The following is an 11,562-nucleotide window of genomic DNA, read 5'->3' on the forward strand; positions in this document are numbered from 1 at the left end:
CATGGAGCCTGTTTAAGATTCTTTCTCTCTCTCTCTCTCTCTCTCTCTCTCTCTCTCTCTCTCTCGGGCAGCCCCGGTGGCGCAGTGGTTTAGCGCCGCCTGCAACCCCGGGGCGTGATCCTGGAGACCCTGGATCCAGTCCCACGTGGGGCTCTCAGCATGGAGCCTGCTTCTCCCTCTGCCTGTGTCTCTGCCTCTCTCTCTCTCTCTCTCTGTGTCTCTATGAATAAATAAATAAGATATTTTAAAAAATTCTCTCTATCCTTCTGCCCCTCCCTATCGCTCTATCCTATCTCTAAAAAACAAACCAAAAAAAAGTATTATCAAAGTTAATATCAACATTTTCGCCAATACATTTGAAAACTTAGATAAAGTAGTAGGTACTTTCCTAGAAAAAACACAACTTACTGAAACCATCTCAGGAAGAAATAAAAAACTTGAATAATTCTATTACCCAAAAGAATTTTTTTAAAAATATGGAACATTTCACGAATTTGTGTGTCACTTTGTGCAGGGGCCATGCTCATCTCTGTATCATTCCAATTTTAGTATGTGTGCTGCCAAAGCTATTTGAAAAGAATTTGAATGGTGGTTTCTTAAAAAGTTAAACATAGAATTACCATATGACCCAGCAATTCAACTCCTAGGTATGCGCACAAAAGAAATGGAAATAGGTACTCAAAACAAATGATTGTACATGAATATTCATAGCAGTACTATTCACAACTGCCAGAACGTGGAAACAACCCAAATGACTATCCATGGATGAAGAGATGAACGAAATATGTCAGGTCCATACAATAGAATATCATTCAGGCTTAAAAATGAAATTCTGACACATGCAACATTAACAAACTTGAAACATTCTGCTAAGTGAAAGAAGCCAGACTCAAAAGGTCACACACAACATAATCCCATTTATATGAAACATCCAAAATAGGTAAATCCATAGAGACAGAATGTGGAGGAGAGATTACTAGGGCCTGGGGGGCAGGGTTGGAATGACTGCTAATGGGGACACAGTCTCCTTTGGGAGCACTGAAATGTTTTGAAATTGGATAGAGGTGACGGTTGCACAACATTGTGAATGTTCTAAATGCCACTGAATTGTACGCTTTAAAGTGGGTAATTTTGTCAGGCTCCCTGCTCAGCAGGAAGTCTTCTTCTCCCTCTGCCCCTCCCCACCCTCATGTTCTCTTTCTCTCTCAAATAAATAAATAAAATCTCTTAATAAAAAAAGTAAATAAAGTGGATAATTTTATATTATATGAATTTTAGCTCAATTAAAACAAAAAGACCAGACCCAGATGGATTTAAAGGCAAATTGCACTGAATATTCAAATAAATGAACGTATATATATATGAATGATTAAAATTACATCCTTATGTACATGTATATATATGTACATGTATATATGCACATAATTTTAATCATTCACAAATGTTTATCTAGAAAAAAAAAAAAGAGGGCCCCTTCCTACTCAAGGTATGACCTTAGCATAACCTTGACACAAAAATCATACCAGAAAGAATACCAGATCAACCTTCCACATGAGATGCAAAAGATCCTAGATTAAATACTTACCAAACAGAAGTTAGTAATGTATAAAAAAGATAAAACATGATAACCAAGTTGGCTATCTCAAGCATGAAAGAGTAGTTCACTAGAAAATGTACTAATATAATTCATCACATTAACAGATTACAGAAGAAAAACCATATGATCTTAACTGAGAAACTTAGGACAGTCATTTAATAAATTTCAACATCTATTTATGACAAAAACTTAGCAATCAAAGAATGGAAGTGTATTTCCTTAACCTAATAAATGATATTATGGTAGATGTGAGACAGGGAAACTAAAGGAATCTCATGAAAAACTGCTTTTTTTTTTGTGTGTGCTCCTTTTCCTGCATCTGTTCTTGCTAGGACCTGCCCCCACCTTATACACGCCTTAGAGCATAGATAATGTATGTCCTCCGAGTAGAGGTCAAGGATTTAACAATTTCTTTGCAGGCTTCCAGCACAATAGATAACATCCAAGGAGTGACCAGGCAGGGTCGTCATGGGCGTTTCCTAGACCACAGGCTCACCCAGTCCCCAAGTGCCCTGGCTCCAGGGCATAAGTGACTTGTAGAGTACACCTAAACACTCACCTTTGTTTTAACGAGTTCCTGGGCACCTGAGAAAACACATTGCCAGATTACAATTCTCAATAAAAACCCCCAAACCCGAGCAATGATGAGACTCATTCTCCTTTTCTTTCCAAGTCTCCCGATTGCTCTGTCCATTATCTGCACTTTCTCTGTCTTCAATAAACTCTGCTGTGATTTCCTCTCGGGTCCCATTTGATTTCCATTCTGCGTGAGGCCAGGAACCCTCTTGACTGGTGTTTGTGGGACTCTCTCTTGGTCCTCGGACCCAGCCAGCCTACACTGGTTGGAATAATGCTGCCTGCAACCTGCCTCCCAAATATGTCCCATTCTTATCTCCAAAACCTATACATTACCATTCAGGACCTTGAAATGGGAGATTATTTTGGATTATCCAGGTGGTCCAATCTGATCATACCAATCCTTTAATGGGGAATACCTTTTCTGGCTGCAGTGGGTCAGACCAGAGGGACATGTGACCATGGAAGGATCAGAGATGCAGCATTCCTGATTTTGAAGTTGGAGGGTCGGGTCACAGCCAAGGAATGTAGGTGCCTCCAGAAAAAGTCAAAGAAATGGCTACTTCTCTAGTGTCTCCAGAAGGAAGCATAACCCTGTCCACACCTTGATTTTTGCCCAGTGAGACCCCTGTCAGATACCTACCCTCCAGAACTGTAAGATAATATATTGGTGTTGTTAAACCACTAAAATTGTAGTATTTTGTAACAATAACAATAAAGGTGGAATACAAGTATATGCCAAAAATGACAACTCTACAATAAATGTTATATTTAACTCCCTTTAAAATCCAATGTGACATATGTTGCCCATTTTGATCACTTGAATTTAGCATTGCACTGAAGATCCTAACCAGGATAGAACAGCAAGAAAGAGAAAACATTTAAGGATCGGAAAGAGAGAAATAAATTGTCATTCTTTGCTGATGATATGAATAGATATGTGAAAACTTTAAAATAATTTATGGCTACATTATCTTAAAATAGGAGAGTTTTTAAAGATTGGATACACAATCAATATATAAAAGTATATATCTGCATTTTTATATACCAGCAACAATGAGAAAACAATTTTTTAAAGGTCCTTACAATATCAGAAATAAAAAAGAAAGAAATGAAAGGTGAGAAGGAAGGAAGAACTAATAATAATTCTAACAAAAGATGTGTAAGCCTTTGCTAGAGAAATTAACAAAACTTCATTGAAAAGACATTACATGTTAAAGAAGATCTAGATGAATGAATGACTATATTCTTGGATAAGACTCAATAACAGAAGGATGTCAACTTTCCACAAATTGTACTACAAATTCAATGCAATCCCAGTAAGAATTCCATGAGTATTTTTTGTAAGATTTGGCAAGCTTATTCTAATATTTCTCTAGAAGAGCTGAAACTGTGAATAGCCAGGGTACGCCTGAAAGAAATGGAAGACTTGCCTCCATCAGGTAAAGAAATTTGGCTGTGGGGATGCCTGGGTGGCTTAGCGTTTGAGCTTCTGATTTGGGCTCAGGTCATGATCCTGGAGTCTAGGGATGGAGTCCCACATTGGGCTCCCCACAGGGAGCCTGCTTCTCCCTCTGCCTGTGTCTCTGCCTCTCTCTCTGTGTTTCTCATGAATAAATAAATAAAATCTTTAAAAAATAATAAAAAGAAAGAAATTTGGCTGTGTGGTATTGATGCCAGCAAGGAACAATAGATTGTTGAAACAGGGTAGAGCCCAGAAACAAAGATAAGCACTTAAGGAAGCTTGATTTTGGACAGAACTGGAACTGCAGATTAGTGGGGAATAAATAGATTCACCAACTGGTACGGGACAACTAATTAACCATGTGGGAAAATAATGAAATCAGATCCCTACCTCAACATACACAAAATTAATTCCAGGTGAATTGAAGACTTATATGTGAAATACAAACCTGTAAATAATTTAGAAAACAATAAAAGTGGAAGTCTGCATGATCTTAAGATAGAAAAGAATTTAGCACAAACTATAAAGACAAAACGTTGATAGATTCTACTATATTAAAATTAAGAATTTCTGTTTATCATGGATACCATAATAAGGACAAGCCATCATCCAGAAGAAGATACTTGCAATATATATAAATAACATGGGTTTTTTTTATTATTTATTTGAACAAAACTAAAAACACTTCATCCATTTCTCCCCATTTCTTCTCATATAAAGAATTCCTACAGGGGTGCCTGGGTGGCTCAGTGGGGTAAGTGTCTGGTTTTGGCTCAGGTCATGATCCTAGAGTCATGAGATTGAGCCCTGCATCTGGCTCCTTGCTCAGCAAGGAGCCTGCTTCTCCCTCTCCCTCTACCTGCTGCTCCCCCTGCTTGTGCTCTCTCTCTCTCTGTCAATAAATAAATAAAATCTTTTAAAAAATTGTTTTAGGACAGCCCCTGTGGCACAGCGGTTTAGTGCCACCTGCAGCCTGGGGTGTGATCCTGGAGACCCGGGATCGAGTCCCACGTCGGGCCCCCTGCATGGAGCCTGCTTCTCCCTCTGCCTGTGTCTCTGCCTCTCTCTCTCTCTCTCTCTCTCTCTGTGTCTCTATGAATAAATAAATAAAACCTTTAAAATAAAAATATTAAAAAAAAATTTTTAAAGAATTCTTACAAATCAGAAAGAAAAACCAAAAATCCAACAGAAAAATGAGCAAAAGACAGATATTACACAGAAGGAAAAAAACACATGGGGGATCCCTGGGTGGCGCAGAGGTTTGGCACCTGCCTTTGGCTCAGGGCGCGATCCTGGAGACCCAGGATCGAATCCCACATCAGGCTCCCGGTGCATGGAGCCTGTTTCTCCCTCTGCCTATGTCTCTGCCTCTCTCTCTCGATCTGTGACTATCATAAAAAAAAAAAAAAAAAAAAACACACATGGAAAGATGCTTCATGAATAATCAGGAAAATGCAAATCAAAGTCTCAAGAAGATACCATTTCACATACACCAAACTGGTACCATAGCTGGTGCTGTCACGAAATGAAACAGCAGTCAGTCAATTCACCATGCATGGAGTATAAAGCACCATAACCACTTGGGAGATGGGTTAGCATTTCTTAGTGAGAGGATTCTTAACCTGGGGTACGCAGATGGAACTTGGGGCTCTATGAACTTCAATGAGTAAAAAAAAGGAAAACTATGTATTTTTGCTAATTTGTAACTGAAATTTGTATTTTCTTCTATTAGGAACCAAACTAAAGTAGTATTAGTAGTAGCCTGTGACTTCCACCAAAAGAATATAGGTTATCACATTAAACTTGTTGCTGATATCTCAAAATATCATTTATGTTTATCATGATTTCAAAATTAGGGTAGGTATGGGGCACCTGGGTGGCTCAATTGGTTAAGTGTTTGACTCTTGATCTCAGCTCAGGTCTTGATCTCAGAGTTGTGAGTTCAAGCCCTGTGCTGGGTCCCATGCTGGATGTGGAACCTACTTAAAAAGAAAAAAGAAAAAAATTAGGGTAGGTGTGAGACTGATTACTAAATATTACCATTTAATTATAGGAGGACATGGATTTTATCACGAATTTGCTTTCTTAATATTTTGAAAACTATATTCCAATATAATTGGTTTTCTTTGTAATCGTATGTATTCTATTTTATATATTTTTAAATGTTTTTCTAGGAAAGTGTCCAATGGCTTTACTAGTGTGAGAAAAGGGCCCATGAAAAAAAAACCAGCTAAGAACCCATCACTCCTACAATAAAATATGAGTGGTTCACAGCAAAGTGTCTGCCCTGGAGAAGCTCCTGCACATGTACTTCAGGGGACATGTGCACAGCATTGGAAGTGACCCAAAAGTTCAGTGTACAATGGACAAATTGTGGGATATTCATGCAGTAAATTCATGAAAGTAGTTACCTTTGGGTATCAGGTTGGGGGCTATGACTGGGAAGAACCATCCAGTAAAACATTGGTAAAGTTCCTTTTCTTAATTTGGGTGGTGAGGAAACAACCATTCATTTAAAACTGCATTTTTCTTTTTTTATTACTTATTATTTATTTATTTTATTTTTTATTTATTTATGATAGTCACACAGAGAGAGAGAGAGGCAGAGACACAGGCAGAGGGAGAAGCAGGCTCCATGCACTGGGAGCCCGACGTGGGATTCGATCCAGGGTCTCCCGGATCGCGCCCTGGGCCAAAGGCAGGCGCCAAACTGTTGCGCGCCACCCAGGGATCCCTATTTTTTTTTTTTAATTAATTTTTTTTTTTAGAGAGAGAACATGCAAGTGGTGGTGGGGTTTGGAGGGGGAGGTGAGGGAAAGGGAGAGAGAGAGAGAGAGAGAGAGAGAGAGAGAACCCCAAGTAGGATTCATGCTCAATGCAGAGCCCAATGTGGGGCTTGATCCCAAGACCCTGAGATCATGACCTGAGATGAAATCAAGAGTGGGACAACCAACTGACAAGCCACCCACGCACCCCATGTACAGTTGCATCTTCATCCAATCTTAGTATGTAAGCTATTTCACAATGAATATTTGTAAATAAAAAGATGGATATGGAACCAACCCACATGTCCATCAATAGATGAATGGATAAAGAGGAAGTGGTATGCATATACAATGGAATATTACTCAGCCATAAAAAGAATGAAATATCGCCATTTGCAACAACATGGGTGGATCTATAATGCTAAGTGAAATAAGTCAGTCAGAGAAAGACAAATACCATATGATTTCACTGGTATGGAGAATTTAAGGAACAAAAATACAAGGTCACCCGGTTGGCTCAATCAATAGAGCCTATGACTCCTCATCTTGGGGTTGTGAGTTTAAGTCCTGTGTTAGGCATGGAACCTACTTAATTAAAAACAAACAAACAAAGAAATAAAGAGACAAACCAAGAAACAGACTCCTAACTATGGAGACCAAGCTGATGGTCACCAGAGAGGAGGTGGGTGAGGGGAATATATGAAGGGGATTCAAGACTACACTTGTCATGATGAGCACTAAGTGATATATAGAATGACTCACTATATTGTGCACCTGGAAGTAATGTAACACTGTATGTTAATATATGGATAATAATCAGAAAAGTGGATAGTAATCAGCATTGTTGAGGACAGAGGGAAGCAGGCAAATTGGAGAACAACTTGGCCATAGCTATCAAATTGATGTAAAAAACTTTCTAAAAATATTCATACTTGCACAAAGATATACACACAAATTTGTCCCCTAAAATATTTTCTTAAATATTGAGTAACTGTTTAAAAAACTTAAAAAGCAAAACAAAAAAAAAACAAAAAAACTTAAAAAGCATTTAATATCACCAACAAGAAAACTAAACAATCTGATTCAAAAATGGGCAAGACTACATAGACATTTCTCCAAAGCAGACATACAAACATCCAGTAAGCACATGAAAAGGTGCTCAACATCATTAATCATTAGGGAAATATAAATCAAAACCACAGTGAGCTATCACACCCATTAGGATGACTACTCTCCTTTTCTTTCTTTTTTTTTTCAAAGAAAAGCTTAAGCGTTGGGGAGGATGTAGAGAAACTGGAACCTTTGTGCACTGTTGGTGGAAATGTAAAACTGGTATAGCCACTGTGGAAAACAATTTAGTGGTTCCGCAAAAAATTAAAAATGGAATTACCATATGATCCAGCAATTCCACTTCTGGGTATATACCCAAAAGAATTGAAAGCAGCCTCTCAGAGAGGTATTTGTACACCCATGTTCACAGCAGCATTACTCACAGTTGATAAAATGTGAAAGCAGTCTGTCCATCAACAGACAGATGATGGATGAGTAAAATATAGTACATCCACACAATGGAATATTATTCAGCCTTGAAAAAGAAGGAAACTTTGACATGTGCTACAACCTGGGGAAACCTTGAGGACATTGAACTAAATGATATAAGGCAGTCACAGAAAGACAAATACTATATGATTCCACTCCTAACAAGTACCAAGGAAAGTCAAATTCATAGAAACAGAAAATGGAACCATGGTTGCCAGAGAGGGAGGAATGGGGAGTCAGTGTTTAATGGTGATGGAATTTCAGTTTGGCAAGAAGAAGAGTTCTGGAGATGGAAGTTTGCACAACAATGTGAATGTGCTAAATGTCATTCAATTGTCTATTTTTAAATGGCTTGTATGAGGGGCACATGGTTGGCTCAGTCAGTAGAACATGCAACTCTTAATCTCGGGGTTGTAAGTTCGAGCCCCATGTTGAGCATGGAGAGTACTTAAAAAAATAAAATCTTCAAAAAAAAAAAAAAAGAAAGAAAAGTTGCAGAACTTCCTTTGGCATTTGAAAGAATTATTTTTAAAATGTCTGAGATGACAAATTTCGTGTTATGTATATTTTATCACAATTCTGAAAATAGGAGGAAAAAAATCCATCCGTAGGGGAGTGGTTACAATACATCTGTGCTGTTCGATGGTCACATAGATAAGGTCAATCTGATACAGTCAGATCTCGAAGACATTCTAAGTTTTTAAAAATGAGAGACACACAGAGAGAGGCAGAGACACAGGCAGAGGGAGAAGCAGGCTCCATGCAGGGAGCCCGACGTGGGACTCGATCCTGGGTCTCCAGGATCACGCTCTGGGCTGCAGGCAGCACTAAACCGCTAAGCCACCCGGGCATCCAGAGTTTTAATTTTTAAAACTCTAACGTGCATATCTATGTGTGTGTGCAACCTAATACAATGTGTGTGGGTGTAAATGCATATTATCACACATTTGTAAGTTCATAGAAACCAGGCTGGAAGAGAGACCCGAGTGGGACTCTGGGGCAAGGCTGGGGTGAGGGAGGGCATGAGGGAGCACTTCCAGGTCCTGCTTCGTGCATTCATGTGTCATCTGAGTCTTTTCCAACGAGCAGGTATTGACGTATCCATGGTATAATTACATTTTTTAAAAAGCGTTTTAAGACTCAGGTGGCACTGAGCTAGATGGCTCATGGCATAATGACCTAGTATTATCCACGATCCAGAGGTAATTTGCTGGGCCCTAAGTGTGCTGAGTGGCTGTCATTCTTGGATAAGGGATGTGGAAGTATAACCAGGTATTAGAAAAGACGATGACCTCATTCCTACTCTCGAACCCGCACATTTTATTCTCTCACTGATTCGCAGCTTCAGTGCGAAGGAAGGGATGGTCTCAGGCCCCAAGGCTGGTGGACCATCTTCTACCTGCCTCCCACCTGGCGAGTCACCCTTCCCAAGGCTGCGTTCCCGGGGCGTTATTCGGCAACACGCAGGGGGACAATTCTGCTTTTTGTGAAATTGACCCGCAGGTGGTATTGGGGCCTGGGGCTCAGGACAGGCGGGGTCCAAGGCCTCCCCACAATAGCCGGCCTGGAAGGACAGACCCTCAGAACACAGGAAGTTAGAACAGACACCGGCTACATTCCATCTGGTTGTAAAAACAAAGCATGACTTTCTCTTGGGTAAACGTGGTGAAATGATTCTCCCTTTGAAAGAAGAAACCTCAGACAAGCATGCTTTTTATGGCATGCTCACCTTTATCTGGCTTAAAAAAAAAAAAAAAAAAAAAAAAAAACACTCACACAGAGATGTGGACCCAGTGAGGCCCAGCGCCCTGAGCCTGGTTGCTCTAGCTCCCCAGATCCTCTCATCCCCACCCAGGGGGCTGTGCCTGTGTGTGGCTCCTGCACTACCTACAACTTTGTTCTTGTCTTTGTTCTTTAAGACAATGAACTTTTCGTTTTGACTTTTTTTTTTAAGATTTTATTTATTTATTCATGAAAGACACACACAAACACAGAGAGAGAGAGAGAGAGAGAGAGAGAGAGGCAGAGACACAGGCAGAGGGAGAAGCAGGCCCCATGCAGGGAGCCCGATGCAGGACTCGATCTGGGGTCTCCAGGATCAGGCCCTGGGCTGAAGGCGGCGCTAAACCACTGGGCCACCCAGGCTGCCCACTATTTTTTTTTTTTTTTTAAGAATTTTATTTGTATTTTTTTAAAAAGTCATCTCTACCCCCAACATGGGGCTCAAACTCATGACCCTAAGATCAAGAGTACTGCGCTCCACTGACTTAGGCTGCCAGGTGCCCCTCTCATGTTCTTTTTAAGCCTAGTAAAAATTTCCAAGAGCAGACCAAAACTCAAAAACAGATTATGTTTTAAAAAGAGAAGACCCGAGGACGCAGAACTGAAAAAGCAAAATAAAGCAGCAGCCCATGAGGGCTGGCGGGGCAACCTCATCTGGCTCCTCGATCACTGCCGCCGGCAGTGGTTCGGGAACCTGGAGCAGCCCCTTCGGGCTGCAGGAAGCAGAGGGGGTGGTGATGATGAAGATGATAGCCATGGTGGAAATGGTGAGCACGTGAAGCCTTCCTCCAGGTCCCAGGGGAGCCCGGGGCCAGAACCGGGACAGTGCCAAGGGCCAGCTCCAGAAGGACCCCGCCCTAGGAGCAAACGCTAGGATTTCTTGCGCCTTCCTGCACCTCACAGCTGGCCTCATGAAGGAGGCTGAGGACTCGGCAGGCAGGCGGGACTTCGTAGAGTCCCCTAAGAGCAAAGATAGGAATTTCCTAAAAAAACCCAGATTATTCTGCAGGAAGAAAAATTTTTTAAGATTTTATTTATTCAGGGGGATCCCTGGGTGGCGCAGCGGTTTAGCGCCTGCCTTTGGCCCAGGGCGCAATCCTGGAGACCCGGGATCGAGTCCCACGTCGGGCTCCCCCGGTGCATGGAGCCTGCTTCTCCCTCTGCCTGTGTCTCTGCCTCTCTCTCTCTCTCTCTCTGTGACTATCATAAATAAAAAAAAATAAAAAATTAAAAAAAACTGCTTTAAAATATTTTACTTATTCATTTATGAGAGACACAGAGAGAGAGGCAGAGGGAGAAGCAGGCTGCATGCAGGGAGCCCGATGTGGGACTCGATCCCAGGACCCCGGGATACACCCTGAGCTGAAGGCAGACACTCAACCACTGAGCCACCCAGATGCCCTGCAGGAAAATTTAATGTTCACCTCATTCCTTGGGGAACAGACACTGTAGGATAGAAAAGATGTAACCAGATTCTAAAATGAGACAGTAAACATAACACTCTACATTTGAACGTTTCACAGTGTAAGAAATGTACTGCCCTTGTACTGTCGCCTTTGATCCTATAGAGCACAGGACAGACAGGGTCTTGACCTCTGAAGGGACGAGGTTTTTCTCCTTTCTTGGAGGGATGGCAACCTCGGTGGCGCGCTGTAGGGCTGCTGGCGCTGGAGATGCTGCTGAAGGGGGTAGCGTGCGAAACGTCTCCGTACTGCTAGACAACACTCTCTCTCCAACATAATCAGAGCCCAGGCAAGGGGCAGAATGAGGTGACACTCCTGCATAGTGTGAAAGAATTGAGTCACCCAGCTCAGTGACTGGTACACAGTAGACGCTCA

General features: G+C 41.2%; 1 pseudogene; it reads right to left on the minus strand.

The window, feature by feature from the left end:
- Window positions 1-470: 470 nt before the first annotated feature.
- Window positions 471-569, minus strand: LOC144311681 (U6 spliceosomal RNA; annotated as a pseudogene).
- Between the last annotated feature and the right edge of the window lie 10,993 nt (window positions 570-11,562).

This window comes from Canis aureus, chromosome 3, assembly GCF_053574225.1.
Source record: "Canis aureus isolate CA01 chromosome 3, VMU_Caureus_v.1.0, whole genome shotgun sequence".
NCBI classification, from domain to species: domain Eukaryota; kingdom Metazoa; phylum Chordata; class Mammalia; order Carnivora; family Canidae; genus Canis; species Canis aureus.